We start from the raw sequence: 20,505 nt of genomic DNA on the forward strand, positions 1-20,505 counted from the left end.
CCCGTCTGCCGTCACACCGCCGGCCGGTGCCCGCTCTGCTGGGTAGCCCAGCCTGACGGGGCCTGTCCCCTTCGAGCTGGGGCCTGCGGGCTCGCCGGGCCCCAGAGCGGCTGCTCGGGGGCAGGCAGCTGCCAGCCGAAGAGAAAGCAAAATTTTTGCTATGTTGTCTGTCTGGAGAAGTGTGTTACTTCTGGGACATACCAGTATCATCACTCCTGAAATGAGTATTTAGTATAATTTAGGTTTTGGGAGGTATTTCAGCGTAATTAAGCTCATTATAATTTGGAATGAAAGCAAAAGGAGAGCTCCTCTGTACGTTTAGTGTTGATTTGGTTCCAGGCTAAGTAATGTCTGTCCAGTTCTCTTTGAAATTTGTCTTCATGCCTGCTAGGTAGCAAAGAGAGCAGGGTAAGGAGCATCAAAGGAGTTTTTACAAGGTTTTCACTCTCAGCTCTGAGAATGAAACCCCCTGACATTTCTGAGGACGTCTGGAAGGGTTTCTTTCCAACCGTTTGTACCCAACTGAACCGGTGATTTCTTACATGCCATCACGCACTGTCCAGATGGCCAAGCTTTCTGCTGCAGATTCGTCAGTCAAATTACATCGTGCGGGAAAATAGGTTTAGTTCGGTTTGGTTTGTCATTTCTGTTCTTACAAGTTGTGTAATACACACACAGCCAAAATCAGGAATCCTAAAGCTCTTTATTTCAAACTTTTTTTGATTAATTACATTTTTATAAAAAAAAGGTTTTTGCGATTACAAAATGTTATCGCTGGTTTGACTGCTGCTTTATATTGTTGTATCTATGGTGCTCTCATTTGCCTTTGTGAAAAGGGACCTTTAGATAATACATTTTGTTGTATCATAATACATTAAGCTCATAAGCCTAAAACCCCACAATGATATTCTCTTCATTACTCTTTCCTATCTCATGCAAAATGTAACAGAGAAGCGCTAATAAAATCTGACTACAGCATTGTTAAAATGTTAAACCATAAATATCTTTTTGCTGTATAAATATATTTAAATATAAAATCGTCAAGAAGAAGAATGACACAGGATTTAGAATCTGGGGGTGTGAAACAGGTTTAAAAGCACAGACATGAAACCATAAGGTACTGAAGTGCTAAAAGAGTAGAACAAGACACAGAGTATACAGGAGAGGATCTTTTTTTAACTGTGTATATTATTAAATGTACCAGGGCTTAGGTATAATTTGCAATCTGATTTGCCTGAAGAGGAGGGTTTTCAACCCCCTGCTAACCCCAGAAATAGAAATCCGATCAATCATGACAGTTCTTCTCGTGTATTTATAATAAAAGTGGGGGTGATCAAATAACCAAAAATCTTTATAGTATTTTTACTATGCAGATTATTTTTCCTTGCAAGCCTGAAGAAGATAGGCTTCGTCCCCTGGCTCTGAACTGGATGGCAAATGCATACCCTGACACCTGTCTGGGTATTTATACCTTGTTCTTCACAGGTCTACACGTTTTGGAACCAATTCTGTTCTCGGAGACATCTGTACAGAGAATTTTTGCCGTTACACTTGAGCCCTCATCTGTGTATGTAGTTCATGTGCAGCCCATTATTATCCTTCTTCGGAACCGAGTGTCCCTATTGCCACCAAGAGCAGAACTAGAATACGGGAACGTGCTCAGGTGTCTCTGCATTAGCAGAAGCTAGCGGCAATTCAGAAGTTAAAAAAGTTTTCCACGCTTCAATTGTTCCCTGTCCTCTCCTAATCCGTAACACGATTGCTTGGAAACACGGTTCTTCACTGGCTTACGTTGTCATCACAGACAGGTTAATGTCTGCGCGAAGTGAACAGCAGATACAAACCTAATAATCTGCTTTGGTAACAAAGTTTACACCTATTTTCCACAAATCTGAAAGGCTGTAAGGTTAGATTTTTTTTTCTGGACTCTGCCAAAAATTCACTATCTGACCTCGGACAATTATCTTACTCCTCTACATTTTACTTCGCTAATTTGTAAATCAAATGCTATGCCACCTAATTCGGAGGGGTACTCTGAGAATTTATTATCCTTGCAGAGCAATTTAAGGCTCTGGGATTAAAGATGCCTTGTAAATGCCAGGAATTATTGTTGATCAATGGCAGAAAATGCTCTTCTGTGTGGCTGCATTGAGTGGCCAATGGTGGATGTGTGAAGTGTTTTCCCTATCGACCAAAGAGATTTTATCCAGTGCTCATAACTAGGCATGCGATAGGGACGGGTCTATAATATTGGCTAAACGCGGCATGCCCTGGAAAACGATTTTAGATTCTTGTCTGACTTAAGGAAAACACAATTACACCACAGACACACTGATTTTCTTCCCTTCATTTTGCTTGACATTGGTCACTGAAAAAAGACGCGAGGTCTAGACACCTTTTAATTTTCAGGTGAACCAAAACACAGCTTAACTGGGAAGTAAGTAGCAAAAAGTCTTATGATTCTCTATTCTGCAGCATGAATTTTACCCTTTCTAATGAAGAAAAATGTAACTTGGACAAGAGACGAGCCATATTTATAGACTACACATCCATCCACATGGTTCCGTAGTAGAGATGACTGTGCAGCTATTTTAGCTCCTGCCTTCCACTAAACTGTGAAATGTGACAGTGAAATGAAAAACATTCAACATGCATGTCTTAGTAATAGTTTTTTATTATGGTGTTAGCACTTAAAACCACTAAAAATGCAATTAAACAATGTTTACCTTTGCAATTAAAAGGTTGCAAAGGTAAAATATTAAAATACTGCAACTAAAGTGAAGTATTTGCACTCATGGCAGGCCAAAACTTTAAGTGAAAATATTGGAATGTCTTAGCACAAAAATAGGTGCTAAGTCAAAAATACCCTACCTAATGCTGCAAGAATGAATATCACTGGAGGAGCTGTGTTTGTTCTTCACTTTTCACGCATAGTTTTCATTAATCCTAATCTAATTAAAACATCATGAGATGGATTTCCCACCACATTAAGGCCTCTCTGAAATTTTCCTTTTCCCAAAAAACTAGCTTCACTCTCAGGGGCTAAAGTACCTGGGGAAGCCACATCATGTTCCTGTTCTCTGAATATCTGTGCAGAGGGGCTGTGATCAGGATAAGTAATTATCTTTATTGTTTGCTATCTACACTCCATTTTCTAATTACGTTACTGTTTGAGCCTTATGTTTTCTGTAGTGGAAATGACACCCCTCCATCTAGATGCACGTACCAAAATGAACGTATAAAACATGTTGGTCTTCTTGGGCTTATCCAAGTCTATACTTTCTCTCTGCGTTCACTCCTGGATGGAGAGCACCCTCTTCTCATACAGTTTGGACCAATTTGGGTGACCAAAAGCCTGTGGGTGCAGCGCCCCCCAGGTGGCCTCTCCTCCAGTCTTTTCCTGCTTCTGGTTCTTGGAAGCATTTCCATAAGCATGGCTGGAAAGCTGCCCGGCACAAAAGGATCTGGGGGTGTTGGTAGACAGCAGGCTGAATATGAGCCAGCAGTGTGCCCAGGTGGCCGAGAAGGCCAACAGCATCCTAGCCTGTATCAGGAACATCGTGGTGAGTAGGACTAGGGAAGTGATCATCCCCCTGTACTCAGCACTGGTGAGGCCCCACCTTGAATACTGTGTCCAGTTTTGGGCACCTCACCACAAGAAAGACATTGAGGTGCTGGAGCGTGTCCAGAGAAGGGCAATGAAGCTGGTGAGGGGTCTGGAGAACGAGTCTTATGAGGAGGGGCTGGGGGAACTGGGGTTGTTTAGCCTGGAGAAAAGGAGGCTGAGGGGAGACCTTTTGGCTCTCTACAACTACCTGAAAGGAGGTTGTAGAAAGGTAGGGGTCCGTCTCTTCTCTCAAGTAACAGGTGATAGGACAAGAGGAAACAGCCTCAAGTTGGGCCAGGGAAGGTTTAGACTGTATATTAGGAAAAATTTTTATACTGAAAGGCTTAAGCATTGGAACAGGCTGCCCAGGGAAGCAGTTGAGGCACCATCCCTGGAGGTATTTAAAAGACAGGTAGACATAGTGCCTAGAGATATGGTTTAGTGATGGTTTTGTCAGAGTTACGTTGATGGTTGGACTCGATGATCTGAAAGGTCCTTTCCAACCTCAGCAATTCTGTGATTCTGTGTTTCTGCAAGGCAAAGTGCTGCAGCATTACCATAGTCCTGAGTGTTTAAGTATGCGCTGGGCTCAGAAAAATGCCCTTCCTTACAGGCTGCATAGGTTTTTCTTCTCTGTGGGGGCCAGCATCTCTTCATTGTCCTAACATCTGCCTGGCTGAAGCTCACTCCCCAAGCTATGACAGCACACCTCATATGCTGCACTTCCATCGGTGTCTCCCATTTCTGGTGTGGCTATTGGAAGGCAAGCCTAGCAGCAACAGTGCAACTTGCTTTAGTAATTTCTTTTTAATCCCAAGCTGTAGGTCCGTAACATTTTTAGAAACTCCTCCTCACTAGATCTTCTCTCAGCATAACAGGAAAAAAACAGAGGGAAAATTCAGGTGAGTCACTTTCAATAACAGGGGGGACGCATTCACAAATCACCTTTATCCATCCAATGTGAACAAAACTGTGAAAAAAAAGCTATGTTGGTAGAACCACTTTTCTTTTTGAAGAGAGGTGCCTCTGTTGTGTATGACTGTAGCTGGGACAGGATCACGACACCATTACTGGGTTTCCTTTCATAGCTTCTTGCAGTTATGATAGGTTCTGATGCCCCAGAATGCTCAGTTTAACAACTTAGAGAAAAATATGTAAACTGATGACGATCAGCTCTTCCCCTATGCTGGGCAGAAGATGATACCTAAAGTCAAACTAGAGCCAGTTTTTATGAAGACATTCCAAGTCATTTCTCCTCAGTGAAAGCCACAGTTGGTGGGAAAATGGGGACAGTTGGTTTGTTTCATTCTGCCCAAACAGCTCCATGGAATTTGTCTTTAAAAATATAATTGATCTGAAAATGCTCTCAGAGCAAGCACATTTAGGAGGATATTAAATATGCAGCATTGGTACTGGAAATCAAAGATAGTGAATTTGGTCAATATAGTGACTCCTGTAGCTGCAGTCATGGCTTCTGGGATGATATTTCAAGGCTCTGACAGTTGTGTGGATATAAATAAAGCCTGAGTGACTAAACCTGGTTTTTCTCCCAACCTTTTGCCTCATTCTCTTGAGAGACATTGCTGTCCTGGAAGGCAGAGCCACCAGATCTCTCAGTGGGTCAGATCCTGAACGACTGTGGGCTTCAGCCCTCTGTTCTAAGGTAACATGAGTCGTCAGTGTCCTGGGCTGAAAGCCATGGTGGTTCAGGAAAGGATTCATGAGGGGATTGGGTGTCCTTACTCAGAGGTAGCAGCATTCGTCAGCCGGGGTGGCTGAGGACAGCAGCAACTTGCCTGTGACTGTGTAATGTGCCACCACACATCAGTCCGTGCCCTTAGTACAGGAGAGTGGTGGGTGATGTGATTTGCCTCGCTACCGAGGACGGTCAGGCTCCTCTTCTCTGCACAGCTGGTGAAGAGGAATAGCCACAGTGGCCACATTAGGCAGTTTGTTTCTGTGGATCCCATCAGAGAGCCTGACAGTGCTTTTACACCAGTTTTATAGCGATGCGTTTCTGAATTTCAGTGGCGGTCATCTTGATTTACATTGTTGTGAAGCGAGGAAAGTCAGACACAGTGTCTGTTTATACCATCCTTTACTATTTCTCAGATACCACTGTCTATCAATCATGCCAGGCAGTTTTACCATACAGTCCTAACGCTCCTCCTAGAAGAGGGGAAAAAATGTTGGAAAAATCCCAGCTGAACCACGATCTGATGTCTGAGTGCTCCCTCCACCATTATAACCTGGAGAGTGCACAGCATGGACAGGGGTACTAAAAGGGAAAGCCTCCTTGTTCTCCACTTCTGATTAAACCTGTTGGGGGACAAGTTTCTTTTGATGGGGTAGCAAGCCATAATATTGTCTACTGGTCTGCAGATGGTAGGTGTTTTGCAGGACTGTTAGTATGGAACAGGATGAATCTGCCCAAGGAAATCTGCTCTTTCCCTACACAGCTTCTTGCTCCCTTGGAAACACCCCAGGAGGTTGCTAATCTTAAAAGAGACCCAATGGTGATGTTTGACAGGAAGCATGGGAAAAATAATATACTTGAGCTATTTCACCCTCACTTTCCTAGGGTGAACAAACTCTCCATTGGGCCACTGGAAGCTGGAAATGCCCTTGCAGTGGTGAAAGATGTCACCCATTTCATTTAAAGGGAGCCTTTTCTACATGTAGTTTCCACAGTGTAGTTGGACCCCAAATCTCTATATTAAATTAAATGCAGGGAGCTTTCCCCATAAAGTTATTAAAATATACCCATTACTGAGCAATGTTTTAAACTGGAAGAAGGCAGATTTAGATTAGATATTATGAAGAAACTCTGTACTGTGAGAGTGGCTTAGGTTGCCCAGAGAAGTCGTGGATGCCCCATCCCTGGAAATGTTCAAGGCCAGGCTGGATCAGGCTTTGAGCAGCCTGGTCTAGTGGGGGGTGTCCCTGCCCACAGCAGGGGGGTTGGAACTAGATAATCTTTAAGGTTCCTTACAACCCAACCCATCCTATGATTCTATGAAAATATAACACTGATGAAATAAGCATATATAGAAAACAGTGACAAAATGCAAAACGCTAGACATGTATTAAGAAATATAAATAAATTGTACTTTTGGAATCCTAAATGTCTTAATTAATGTTGTGATTTCAAAACACTAAGCAGTTCAGCCTGTGAATGCAACATCTCTTTCTGGATAGCTTCTTCCAGTCACTTTCTGTTCATTTCATATTGGTTTTTAGTGGAATCATTATTTAGTATTTGAACACAGTCAGAGAGGTGAGCACTAAATGTAAGCTGCTATTAAGCACTTAGGGTTTTGGTGGCTTTGTCATTTTATTGTATATTTCTTTTCTGCCAAAATAATCTTACTAGCAGCAAATATGTATAGCCCCTTGTGGTGGTGCAACCCCTTCCCCCTTTAGGCCAGTTTAGGTCCAATATAACAAGAAAGAAAAAAGGTGAAGGGTATGGACCAGAATGCCATGACAACCCTGTAGCATACCTGGCTCCCGTGGCTCCTATCACTTGGGAACAGTAACGATAATCGATCACTCCTGACAATATATGGATTGTGGCCCAAAGCAGGGGGTGATACCAGAACCTCAAGACCTCAAGGAGTTAAAAAGGCACTCATCAGCTCACTGGAGTCACCCGCTATGAAAGGACCTTTGGCTCTAGCAGTTAAAAAGTTGTGTGTGTGTGTGTGCATGTGTTTGTGACCCCTCAAGTGGTGTGTGTTTGTGTGTTTGTGCTCATATGCATATTTATTGATTTGGGATACCTTATAGTAAGTTAGTGTGAATCTTGTAATTTTCAAAACCGTACTTAAGTGGCTGTTCAATTATTTTGTTAAATCACCTTGTAAATCCTTAAATCGGTTAATGATTAAGTGCTGCTAAAATTCAACGTCTTGATCTACCTCAAATCATTAATAAATTTTGAATTACTACTAAGTCATAACCGTGTCAAGTATTTCCACCTGCGACACCCTTGAATGACATAAAATAATCATATTATTTCCGTAGGTGATTACCTTTACTGATGCAGTTCCACATGCTGACACACAGAGATAGAAGTACAGAAAATGAGTGGGTTTATCTAACTTGACTTTTTATACTCACTTTTTCCCCTTTAAGATCATGCGTTTCTATTCCCCACTCATTGAGTTTTGAATATCTGATCTTGATACCATATCATACTCAGGGATGACTTTGCAGCTGTCTTTAATGTCAAAGCACCATCTCTTCTTTCTTTGTTCATAATAGTCAAGGTTACTATTACTTGATGTTCTCGCTACTTAGATTGAATAAATCTGATAGATCTACTAAAATATTTTTTAACTTACCTGAGTCTGTTAGTCTCTTTTGAGTTTTCCCCTAGAGCTCTTTCATTAGCATATCCAGGAACACGCCATGTACGTCTGCCTGTGCTCATTCTTTGGGGAAGCCTGGGATGACTGTGATGCAGCCTTGCACAACAGCTGATACTGAATTATGCTCCGTATTTGTAAGGGAACAGACTTGAAACTGAAGACTCGTTTATGCTTTAGTAACTTTTTTTTGCTATTTTTGTTTTCGTTGTCCATTTGTTCTCCCAGATCTTTCTTTGCATCCATTGGACTGATTATTCTGGCTGCCTTTGGAGGAGGTGCAGAACATGTCCAAAGAATGACAAATTGCCAAACTGAAAACCAATAACAAGCTAATAAAATAAAATTAATAGTCATTCCACTACTTTAAAAAGCTTTTAATGAGAATGAAGCAATAAATATTCAACTATGGTGTCCTTTTATGGAAATATTGCCTCCTCAGGAATTGAGGTTGAAGTGGCCTGAATGATTAAATAAGGAAAAAAAATCACAGCTAGGAGTTTTAGTTACCATTTTTGGATGAAAGCCATTAAATGAATTATTTTGTGTACTTTATATCAAATTAAGTAAATATTTTCCCTGCTCAGTTCTAAATCAAGCTCAGAGGAGCATGATAGACTAACACCCTTCCCCTTTACAAATGAAAACTTGCCAGCTGAATTCAAATAATTTTCATTAATTAAGATGATGTCCAAACATAAAGTAATGAGACAGTCTTATAAATAGCATGATCATAGAATACTTTTATGTTATAATCCTCTTCAGGAACTGTAGTCATTACGATCATGATAGTGGACGTCTAGGGGCACTGCCTGTCAGAGATGGATCTGCTCATTCATTGAGCAGGAACGGGTGTTTGCATTCATGTAAGAGGAGAAAAAAGGAATAGCACAGGAACAACACATAAAACAGGGAAACTTTTACCAAAAGTAATAAGAAAGAAAATGAAAGACTAAAACCAGGAAGTTTCTGATTAGAGAAAAGAGAAGAAAAGAGAAAGGAGAGGAGAGGAGAGGAGAGGAGAGGAGAGGAGAGGAGAGGAGAGGAGAGGAGAGGAGAGGAGAGGAGAGGAGAGGAGAGGAGAGGAGAGGAGAGGAGAGGAGAGGAGAGGAGAGGAGAGGAGAGGAGAGGAGAGGAGAGGAGAGGGGAGGGGAGGGGAGGGGAGGGGAGGGGAGGGGAGGGGAGGGGTGTTGAGTTGGAAGGGACCTTCAATGATCATCTTGTCCAACTGCCTGACCACTTCAGGGCTGACCATTTGCTTTTCATGGGAGATGTTTTATTTCTCAATGTGTTTTCTTGTAGAAAACAATTAATTGGCTGCTTGAAGTACTTAAAGCACATCATGCAGGTATTTTAGATTTATTGGATTATTGGAATTAAGGACAGACGAAATAAGGCAACACCACTCACGATAAGCTTTCTAAAATTGTGATGGAAAATGTTGCATGAATTACCATCTTATTTAGGTTTTTGCTGAATTTACGATGAATTAATAACCATTGCACACAGGCAAGTACTCTATGAATAGGTGCTGATGTAAACTAGCCTGTGCTTCAACGGGAAAGAGCGGTAGCACCAACAGTTATCTGTCCTTGCCTAAGCAAGGATATGTGGGAAGCAGCAATCTCTTTTACTGACTCATTGATACAGTTGGGGAAAAAATGGACATGGTCTTAGGGTTGGATTTCCTTTATTAGATTCATATACTGCCAGCCAGAATCCTGAAGCTACTAAATGAAGGAATAATACCCACAATAAGGCTTTAAAATAGTAAAGTAAGTAAAATATAGCAAACATTCAGGAGGCTTGGATGAAAACGGCCAATCTGAACTGCAATCTCAAACGTGCATCACTAATATTCAGTACAAGATGTTAAACATCATGCTGCATGAAGAAGAATTTTTAATTCTTTAATCTTAATCTTTAAAAAAGAAATTTTAATTTAAAAAAAACAAACACTGAAGTCCAGGAAGTTGTATGTTTAGATGGTGTGCTTGGGAATCACTAAAGACATTGAAATGTATAGGAGGCATATAGCCAGTATAATCAAGTCTAAGAGCTGTAGGAAATGAACCAGTGGCACCGTTTTTAGAATAAATGCAGGAGAACTGAGCTGTCATATTAAAGCTGACAGCCCTGTTACGCAGCTCTAATCTGCTGTGCAAAGTTCTATGTTAGGAGAAGATGGAAACCTACAGATGCACTATTCCAAGTCTGCCTTTCTGAGCTCGCAGATGAAAATCAAAAACCATGCCTGATCAGAAACATCACAAAACGTGGGGAATGTAGATAATTCCAGAAACAGGTGGATGATTTTACCCTCTTTCAGGATGCTTTTCTGAAAAAAAAAAAGAAAAAAAAAGTCTCTAGATGCTAAGTCATTTTCAATGCAACGACTGTGTTATCTCCCTTCATATGCTGAGATAACACAGGCAAAATAGCATCGGTGATTGCCACAGCTTGATGAGACAGACTTCCCTTGAATTGCTGCAAAGTTTAAGGCTCTTTCAGCCCCTGTTCTCAGAAGCAGCACCACTGGAGAGATTTCACAGCGCTCTAAGCACGCAGCTTGATGGTAATGGGAAGCGGCAACGCTTGGGAACTTGCTGGATCAGGACCTTGGTCACCTTGGTCTTCATTTACCGCTGACGCTTTTAGCAGTCCTAAAAACAAACAAACAAACAAACAAACAAATAGGCTCACTCCCACTTTAATGCAGTGGAACTAAAAGGTTTGGCACACAGAATGGTATTTAATAGATGAGTATATAGCTGGGCTTTAAAACTGTTACAAATGGTCACATATTTTATGGTAACAAAAATGTGAGCAGTTTATTATACTTAGTGGCCTTCTGCCACTAATTTATAAGCTATTTATCTTAGGTTTCAGCACTTGCTAGAAGCACATACGTGCTTCCAGTATGTCTTGGAAACAAATGACAAAACATGTCCATAGGGAATGTCGCACCATAAAACTGAATTTTAATAGAGCAGAAGGGGGCTGACAGCAAAAATAATCAATTTCGTCTGCGAAGTTGCAGGTTGGCATATTGCGACTGAGAATATTCTGGCTGTTGCATCGATGTGAGCTCCCCTGTGTAACACTAACCCAGTCCCTGTCAGTCTCCGAGGGAGAGGGGGTAATTCCGTGAAGGTGAAATGAAACGTGATACAGACCTAGTAGCCATATGCTTAGTCTCTTATGAATGTCTTGATTTTTCCTGACAGCCCCTCTCTGGCGTTCTCAGTTTTTAACCCAGTAATCCTTCCCAGCACCGTGCCCCATTGCTCCCACATCTCCGGACAAAGGAGCAGAGCAGCTCCTGCTGCCTGGGCACCCAGCAGGCCAGGGGAGTGGGGGGGCCGGGGGACACCAGGGGAGCCCCAGGCCTGGCATCGGGCACCTCCCCGGGGATGGGGACAGGACGGTCAGGGCTGTGGGGAGCTGGAGACTGGTCCTGCTGTGGCATCAATGGGGCTGATGTCCCCGGGGGCTGATGTGGGGTTCTGGGCCGGGGACAGGGTCGGGGGAGCCCTGAGGAGGGCTCAGGGGCAGGCAGGGCTGATCGTACTCTCTGGGCCCTGATTTACTAAATAGATCTATTAAATCCTCTCTTCTCACTTCATGTTTCCTTTTCCTTCACAATTGTATGGCAAATGTTGTCCTACCACTTCTGCCCAAGGTAGTCTACTGAAGCAGACCAAAAAATAGATACGCACAACCTAATTGATAATGTGCACCTTTTGCAAAAACTTATCCATCATCACAAGGTTGGGTTCTGCCTCTCACACAATACTAGAAGAAAAAAAAAAGAGAACCAAACCCGACAAAACTGCCTAAAAGCTTCCCTGTTCGTTACTGTGAGGAAAAGGCACAGGCAGTGCCCTGTGGGATGGAGCAGGGTGCAGAGAGCCCCAGCATGGGCCAGCCTGAGCTGGAGCATCCCGCTGGCGCAGCATGGGGCTGCTGTGCTGATTGAGTGGCAGGAGTAACCGAGCGGCACTTCTGCAGATGCAAACTGGATAATAATACCCAAAGGGTCCCAGCTCCAGGCTTAGCAGAGTTGGCTCCTGCAAACCCAGCTGAGGGACGGGACTGCGCAGAGCCAGCTGCGCACGCGGTCAGAGATGCACATGAGAATCAAGCTCCAAGGACTTTTACAATATTGGTTTTACAAGAGAGAGACAACAAATCAAAACAGTTTTCAGTGGAAAGGAGAAAATGAAGATACTTCAGACACTTAAATGCAGAGTCGCCACAGAGAAGCACAACTCACAGCAAGCGATGTTGTATAAGCACTGTGCTGTTTGGTTGGAAACTCAGTGCTCATAGTTTGCCCTTTGCGAATCACAGAATCACCGAGTGGCAGGGGTTGGAAGGGAACTTCAGAGATCATCTAGTCCAACCCCCCTGCCAAAGCAGGTTCACCTAGAGCAGGGTGGACAGGAATGCATCCAGGCAGGTTTTGAATATCTCTGGAGAAGGAGGCTCCACGACCTCTCTGGGCACCCACAAAGTAAAGAATCCTAAACCCTGGGTAGATCCAGACAGAAGGCAGAGCAGATGTGCAAAATACAGCGAATGGAGCTAGCTGCAACTGTGTTATTCTTTAAAAGAAATACTAGTGGAAGACCCACAACATACCTGGAGTCATCTAAAGCTGAAGGCTAGATCTCATCATGCTTGACCACTTCAAACATATGGTTGTCAGCTTCTTTCTTACCAAGACATGGGTTTTCCTACACGCAGGCAGCTGCCAGAATTGGGAAGTAGGTAGTTGCCAACCCTTGCAAGAAATTGGGTGGAAAAAAACTCCAGTGAATTTGAAACATGAAATATTTTACTATTGACCTTGAATATTTATCTCCTTCTCAAATTTGTTACCTGGCAAGAATGAAGCCTCTCAGTGTTCTAGTGGGGAGATAGGTGGTTAATGGAGAAGCTGGCCCAACTTCTCCATGCACATTAAGCAGATAAAAGCCAGTTTCTCTGGCTGGTGGGAAGGATCCTACATCCTGCCTGTGAAAGGTATTTGCACCGTGCAGACATCAGCTCAATGGGCTCTGCGTTAGGATGGGAGAGGATGTGAGTGACCCCAACAGAGGCTACCAGCCATGGCGCACCCCTTGGGGGGGATATCGCTCTACTTTCTCACTTCTCTTAGTGCCACATTTAATATTTGCCTGGGCTCCAAAATATTGTAGGTGCTTCTGAAGATAATACATTTGTGCAAAAGGATGCTGGCTTCAATTCTTGTGCATTTTTTTTGTAGTCGTGTTTCAAGTGCTTGTCAAATGCACAGGGAAGAAGGCATTCAGAATGACAGAATCAATAAATAAAATAGACTTGGTAGCAGTAGCCTCAAATTGTGGGACTTTTGCAGACATAAACCCAACATTTTTTTTCTCCAAAATCAGAAAAATCACTGTAGTTAGTTATTAGCCTTTTAGTGAAAAACCTAACGCCACTCTCATACATATTTGAGTAAGGACGCACTGGAATTAAGTTAAGAAAGTCTATTGTGACAGTCTTGCCATTTAATTTCTCAAACTGTTGTCGTCTTCCAGGTTCTCCATCTTCTCCTTTGATCCCAAAGTATGTCAATTCTGGAGTCTTGGCAAGTTGGCTACTTCATAACAGCCAGCTGGTCGGACATATCCCAAATACTGAAACTGAGAAGTTTGGCCTGTTTCTTTCACATGCTGTCCATTTAATTCATTAATACATGTGTTCCTTAAAGTATCTATTTGAAAACGCCCACTATATGAATGAAATATGTCACGTGCAATGCTCCTAAGAAGTGTCACATATCTGTGACACTGCTACTGCGACGACTGGAGGAAAGAAAAATTTTTCCTGCCATATTTTCAGGATCCCCATTTTCAAATACAGTCTTAAGAAGAATAGAAAGCAAAGGCTGGAATGGAAGGTTAGACTTATGTGGTGGGTTGACCCTGGCTGTGCACCAGGTGCCCACCAAAGCCATTCTAATCACTCCTTCTTCTCAGCTGGACAGGGGGAGAGAAAATGTAACAAAAGGCTCATGGGTTAAGGTAAGAACAGGGAGATCACTCACCAACTACTGTCATGGGCAAAACAGAATTCATTTGGGGAAAACTAATTTAATGGTATGGGTAATGAAAAATAAAACCCCTAAATCTTAAAACACCTTCCCTCTCCTGCTCCCTTCTTCCCAGGCTCAACTTCATTCTTGAAATCTCTACCTCCTCCCCCCAAGCGTCACAGGGAAACAGGGAACGGGGGTTGTGGTCAGTTAATCATGTGTTGTTTCTGCCATTCCTTCCTCCTCAGGGGGAGGACTCCTCACACTCTTGCCCTGTCGAGCATGGGGTCCTTCCCATGGGAGTCAGTCCTCCATGAACTTCAACATGAGTCCTTCATGAAACTGCTCCCTTTCCACGTGGTCCAGTCCTTCAGGAACAGGCAGCTCCAGCATGGGTCCTCCACAGGGTCACGAGTCCTGCCACCAAACCTGCTCCAGTGTGGGCTCCTCTCTCCATGGGTCCACAGGTCCTGCCAGCACCTTGGTCCAGCGTGGGCTCTCCATGGGGTCGCAGCCTCCTTCGGGTGCATCCACCTGCTCTGGCACGGCATCCTTCACAGGCTGCAGGTGGATATCTGCTCCACCATTAACCTCTATGGGCTGCAGGGGGACAACCTGCCTCACCGTGGTCTTCACCACAGGCTGCAGAGGAATCTCTGCTCTGGCACCTGGAGCACCTCCTCCCCCTCCTTCTTCACGGACCTTGGTGTCTGCAGAGCTGTTGCTCTCACATATTCTCAATCCTCTCTTCTGGCTGCTGCTGTGCAGGGTTTTCTTCCCCTTCTTCAATGCATTATCACAGAGGTGCTACCACCATTGCTGATGGGCTCAGCTTTGGCCAGAGGCTGGTCCCTCTTGGAGCCAGCTGGCATTGGCTCTGTCAGACATGGGGGAAGCTTCTAGCAGCTTCTCACAGAAGCCACCCCTGTAGCCCCCTTGCTACCAAAACCTTGCCATGCAAACCCAATACAACTTAATACTACTTAGAAAGTTAATTATGAATTTGACATCTTTATTTGAAAGCTGGGAATATGTTCTTGTGAGGTTTTGCTGTGGAAAATGCAGAGCACAATGGACAGGTCTAAAGTATCTTATTCTGGGGATTTGTTATCTTTTGAGGGGTTAAGACCACGTAAGGTGGGTGACGTTTTTCAGTGTATGAAGAGGACAAGGTCATAGGCATGGGCAGAAAGCACAGCCAAAATATGAAGTCTTGCAAAACTATCTGCCGTCCTGCAGCCTGTTATTCTGCAGTAAAGAGGCTGTGTATGAGATGAGCCTGGGCTCTCCGATGCATCATAACAGAGGAAAAAAGAGGTAGGCATTCTGTTTATCTGCCGTGAATCAACAAGGAGGAGGTCAGCAGGAACATGAATTTTTATGAGAATGTTGGACATCAAAAACTGCTCTCTCTCTTGCCTGGATTATCACTCCAGCTCTTCTTTCTCTATTTATGTTTTTGATTTCTAGTGGGAACAATTAAGAAGAAACAATGAGCCTCTGCTGTCCTGACATAAAATCTGTAATAAAATCTAGCCTCTGGAAGAAAAGCTTGGAATCCATCAGGGAGAAAATACATCCTCCTGATAATTGTTTAGCAATGGCAGAGCACTGAGGACACTGAGGATATGAGGCATGAGATTATAGATCTAATAAGAATGTCTGTAAAATAGAAAGTAATTGAGATGTTTTAGAATACATTCAGCAACCATGAACTGACACAATAGGACAAAAAACTATCAGTCTGCTTGAAAGAACAGAACGAGCAGCCTTGCAGTGTTTCCTTCAAGGACAATAGCGGGGTTTATTTTTTCTGTATTATACCTCGGAGGAATTTCCAGTTTTTAAAGCACAATACTGCTGGACCAGGTTCTGTCAAACATGAATAATTGAATTTGAACGGAAATGCAGAGACTCTCAAAATACAACTGAAGGCTTTGGAAAGTACTCAGAGAAAATATATGGGCTAGGTTCGCTATTCCTGGTCTCATTTATATCCCTAAACTTGGCCGATCTCCAATGAGATGAGTGAAGTGTCCAGTATTTGCAGGGGTCACCTCCTGAGAGAAAGGGGCAGTGGATATCTTTGCAAGCACTGATGTAGACAGTATGATTCCATGAATATCAATGGAGTTACTTAAGACTTCCATCGGTCAATGCTCTGAGATCAGAATCTGCTCTTGCCTTTTGCTCTAGTGACACGTTATCACGCTGTGTTTGTGCTTATTGCATTAGGCACTAATGAACCTCAACACTGTCTCCAAGGGCATACTGCAGGTTACTGAAGCCTACTGACTTCCCAAATTGTTCATTCCTTGAAGAGCTCATCCATGGAGCAAAGCCAGGTCCTGCCCTCTGCCGGTAGCCTTGTCTTAAATCGGCAGCAGTCTCAATAAACAGGTTTAGAAATAAAAAGAGGAACCGACTAAGACAAGGTGCAAAAAGAAGGGGCAGCCTACAAGGGGTGGGGAGCACATGAGAAAACAGAAAAAGACGCTTGAGTAGAAACGAAAGAATATAAGTCAATAAAGCTTTGGAGAAAAGTGAGAAAATGACAGAAAAATAAACAATTAAAACAGGTAGTAAAAGACAGAGAAAGGAGGGTGGTTGGGGAAAGAATAGGGACTGTTCTTACTCATCGTCTCTTGAAACAATTTTTTTCTTTTTCATCAAGTGTATGTCAATCGTAAAGTCACCGCTCTTTATTTTTTGAGTTGCGCTAATTCTTCTCCCACAGGATGTATACAGCCTTTGGGCTGGGGCAAGGGAACAAAGAAGCCATGGGGTCTCATGCATTTGGAGTGGAATACTAGCCATAATCTTTTCTTTCTCTGTCATTAGGCAGTATTTGACTTTTAGCTTAACCGACTGAAATGTCAAGAATAGCGTCAAGGCTTTGACCCGTTTCTAGTGTTCACAAATCCCAGGCACTCAAAAACGAAAAAGAATTTACTTTCTTCCCCAGGGGTTTGCACAGAAAGGATGTTTCCAAAAACAATGCAGACAGGACTAGAAAAGCAGGCAACAGAACCTCCTTTTACCCAAGCAACTGCTGTTAAAACTGAAGACTGTGTGCACAGTGTGCCATTAGTGCCGTTGCCTGAGAAGTGCATGTTTAAGAGGAGCTTTACACTCCCCATGTAAGCCTTTGAAAAGAAAGCCTCATGCAGACAATTTCTCTTACGTAGCTATGTCTCCATTTCTTACTCTCCCACACTAGCAGAACAAAACCTTTTTACTTAAAGTTCTGTTTACTTCTGCTGGCTAGTCCTTGTTTCACCGGGGCTGGATGATACCCGGGAAGTGGTTCAAGACACTTGAGATGCAGAAAACATCCTGTCCTGCCCAGAAAAAGGCCTGCATGTTTGCCTGGTTTGAAAAGCCATTGACTATTGATGACTTGGTATCACCAAGAACAGAAATCCATGCTACTTGCCACCAGGAGGCTCATCATCCAGTCCAGCCTTGCAAAGTTGTTCAGCAGTTTGTCTTCTAGGCTCAGTAGTTCATGCGATTTTGAAGACAAAAATCACATTATTTTCACTAACATCCTCTCTGCTCACATTGATTCACTGGTTCTGACCCAATTTAAGTGGCTGCTGCCTTCAAGTGATTAATGTTTGAAAGAATGCCGTGTTTCATCTGAAAACACATCATCACAACTTCCAAGCTATATGAAGCATTCATCTCCAACTCCAGCAGTTTGTGGAAATATTGGCTCCAAAGCTAATGCAAGAATTGAGATATGTGAGAATTATCAGAATGGTATAGTTTCAAAGAATGGTATCATTAATCATATTCCCTTACTTTGGAAATATTCTGCTTAGACTGTAAGGTAGTCTCATAAGCAGGTAAAGAAACATATATCTAAAGAAAAGAAAATTGAAGAGCAGCAGAGAAACAGGAAAATGAGACAAAAACTGAGCCACCGGAGTTGCCTGAGCTTGCAGGGGGTGAGGCAGAAGGTGGGACTAGAAAGGAGTCTCTGGGTCACTGAATTCATCTCCTTGTGATCCATCCCATTGTGACAGCATCAACACTAGGCTCAGATGGATCCTCAGCGTTCAGCGTACCTGCACCCCCACCTGTATCTCGTACCATAAAGCAGTCTCTGAGATCATGTAACAATTGCAAGATCATTTGTACGAAAGGCAAAAAGCCTCAAAAATTACACCAAGGCATCACTGTAAAGAGAACAGAAGAGATGCACAGCACTGCCGTTAGCCGAAACATCCCTGGAGAATTTCTAGCAGATGGACCCTGCACTGTGACCTGCAGGAAAGCAAACACTGCTCAGCCTCTGCCAACCTGACATGAAGGAAAAACTTAATCCTCAAATACATCCCAAATCTGGCAATTGGTTTAGTCCTGGGAATGTGAGTAAGATATGGCAGCCAGCAACCTGAGAAGCCTGTCAGATTGTGATCCTGAGCTAGCTGTAATTGTGGCCAGTCTGCGACATGTCAGAGAAAGTGGATCTTTCTCTCTGCCCATCCCTGGCTGTGCAATTGCCAAATACCCTCTATAATAGAGGAATAAGGAGCAAAAATTTATTGACATATACAAGATATTGCTTTCCCTCATTTGTCCCCTGCTTTCCTGCTCAAGGCCAGAGCTGCAGCACTCCCAGAAGCCTGGCAAGAGAGTGGGAGATTTGTGCATGGGTCCCAAAATCCTGGCCTGCTCTCATGATCAATGCAGTGACTACTGCACCATCCCTATGCCTGACCCAGGGCCTGTACCCCTTCCCCATCACCTTCCTGGTCATTTTGGGGAAGGGAAACTTCCTACCAGAGCCCACTGCAACCTGTATTTTAACAGTAAACTATACCAAAACAGGAGTTTTCTAATGTAAGGAATCAAAACCTACCTTTCACACCAACCCCAGCCAACCAAGGCAGTGCTGTGCGTAAACCCAGTGAGATGAAGGCAGCCCAGACCTAGTTTACCCTCTCCTTCTATGTACAGCCACAGCCTTTGGCTTTCAATGTGTAAAAGTGAAATAATAAACTTAACCTCCATGTTCACCTTAGGCCATCATACCCTGCCAGTCTGGGACTTAAATCCATCCAAGTAGCTCATCTAAGTTCACCCAAAGCCCAGTCAAAAGGCGGTCCAGCTCAAAGGCTTCTCTTGCTGAGAACACCATCTCTCCAACAGCTCTAGATCTAACTCCAGCCAAATTCTATCTGGATAACCGTCGACAGTAGCTCAAAGGTCAGAGTCCCTCTCCCGTTCCCCAAATTTGAAAATATGAACGTTTAAGATTCAAACAATCCAGCCTGATTCTAGGCTACTTTCTGCTTCCCTAACTGGTGGTGTTCAAACAAAGCCAATAGAGATGAGGTCATTGGTTATAAGTACAGACAAAGATAAATGGAATCAGTGCACAAACAATCCATTTTCCACCTGCACCTGCAGTGAAATGCCGGCCCTCTGCAATGGAGCCAATATTTTCACATGGTAAGGAATAGCTCAAGCCAGTCTGTCTTAGACTTAAGTTGTGGTCATGAAGTATCACTCCAGTAACTGAACCACAGGCAAGGATAATGCTGTAGAAGAGGTTGGTTTTATCACAAGGACTTGAGAAGTTCACTTTTATCTCAAAAATGTCAAAGAATGTCAAGATATATTGTAATTTCATTTCACTTTCTCTGTTTCTTCAGTTTTGAACAATGTCATCGTCCTACCTTCAAGTAGCTTGCTTGTCATTAAATAAGTGTACTTAGTCTCTTTAGATTATTCACTTCAGCAAATTCACCAAGCAAATTCACTGAGTAGTCTTAACATAGCAATAGGAGAGTCAGAGCTACATTATCCAACTGGGGAGCAGTATGTAGTACCAGCAGATATTTAATACCGGTTCTGAATCTAATAAATCCTATAGTCCCAATTGGAAGTAGCCCAGTTCCACCAGTTCTGAGTTTTAAAAAGACATGTATGTTTGCTTAGGGGAAAGGGAGCAAGGGATAATTGATGGGATGGACAAAGAAGCTGATGCCACGCTTCCTCAAGGACTTTTGTGACTGACTCCCCCCAGACAATGACTTCTACTCAAAAGAACCACAGACAGGAATATAGGTCAAAAAGCATGCTAGATGTACTGCCTTGTCACTGAATGAAGAAGAAAATCTTAACAATACAACAGGAAAAGAATGGGACTGAATATGAAAGGAGTAAGTTGTAGCCTGAAAGTGAAACTCTCCATCTTAATACACTCTGGAGGACTAGAATAAGTGCTTTCTAATTAGCTTGCATTTCACTTGGCAGATTTATGGCTGTCGCTGCATGAGTAGACCAATATACGAGGTTTTTTATTAAAGGGTCTCCAGAGAGAAGCATCCAAACCTGCCAGCAACCATGTTTCAGAGGTTTAACCTCTCTAACCTTTATGGTTCAGCTAAAGTTCTTCCTCCACAAGTGCCAAATACATCATTCTGCTGAGCGAACTGTAAACTTGACTT

This window comes from Chroicocephalus ridibundus, chromosome 1, assembly GCF_963924245.1.
Source record: "Chroicocephalus ridibundus chromosome 1, bChrRid1.1, whole genome shotgun sequence".
Taxonomy (NCBI): Eukaryota; Metazoa; Chordata; class Aves; order Charadriiformes; family Laridae; genus Chroicocephalus; species Chroicocephalus ridibundus.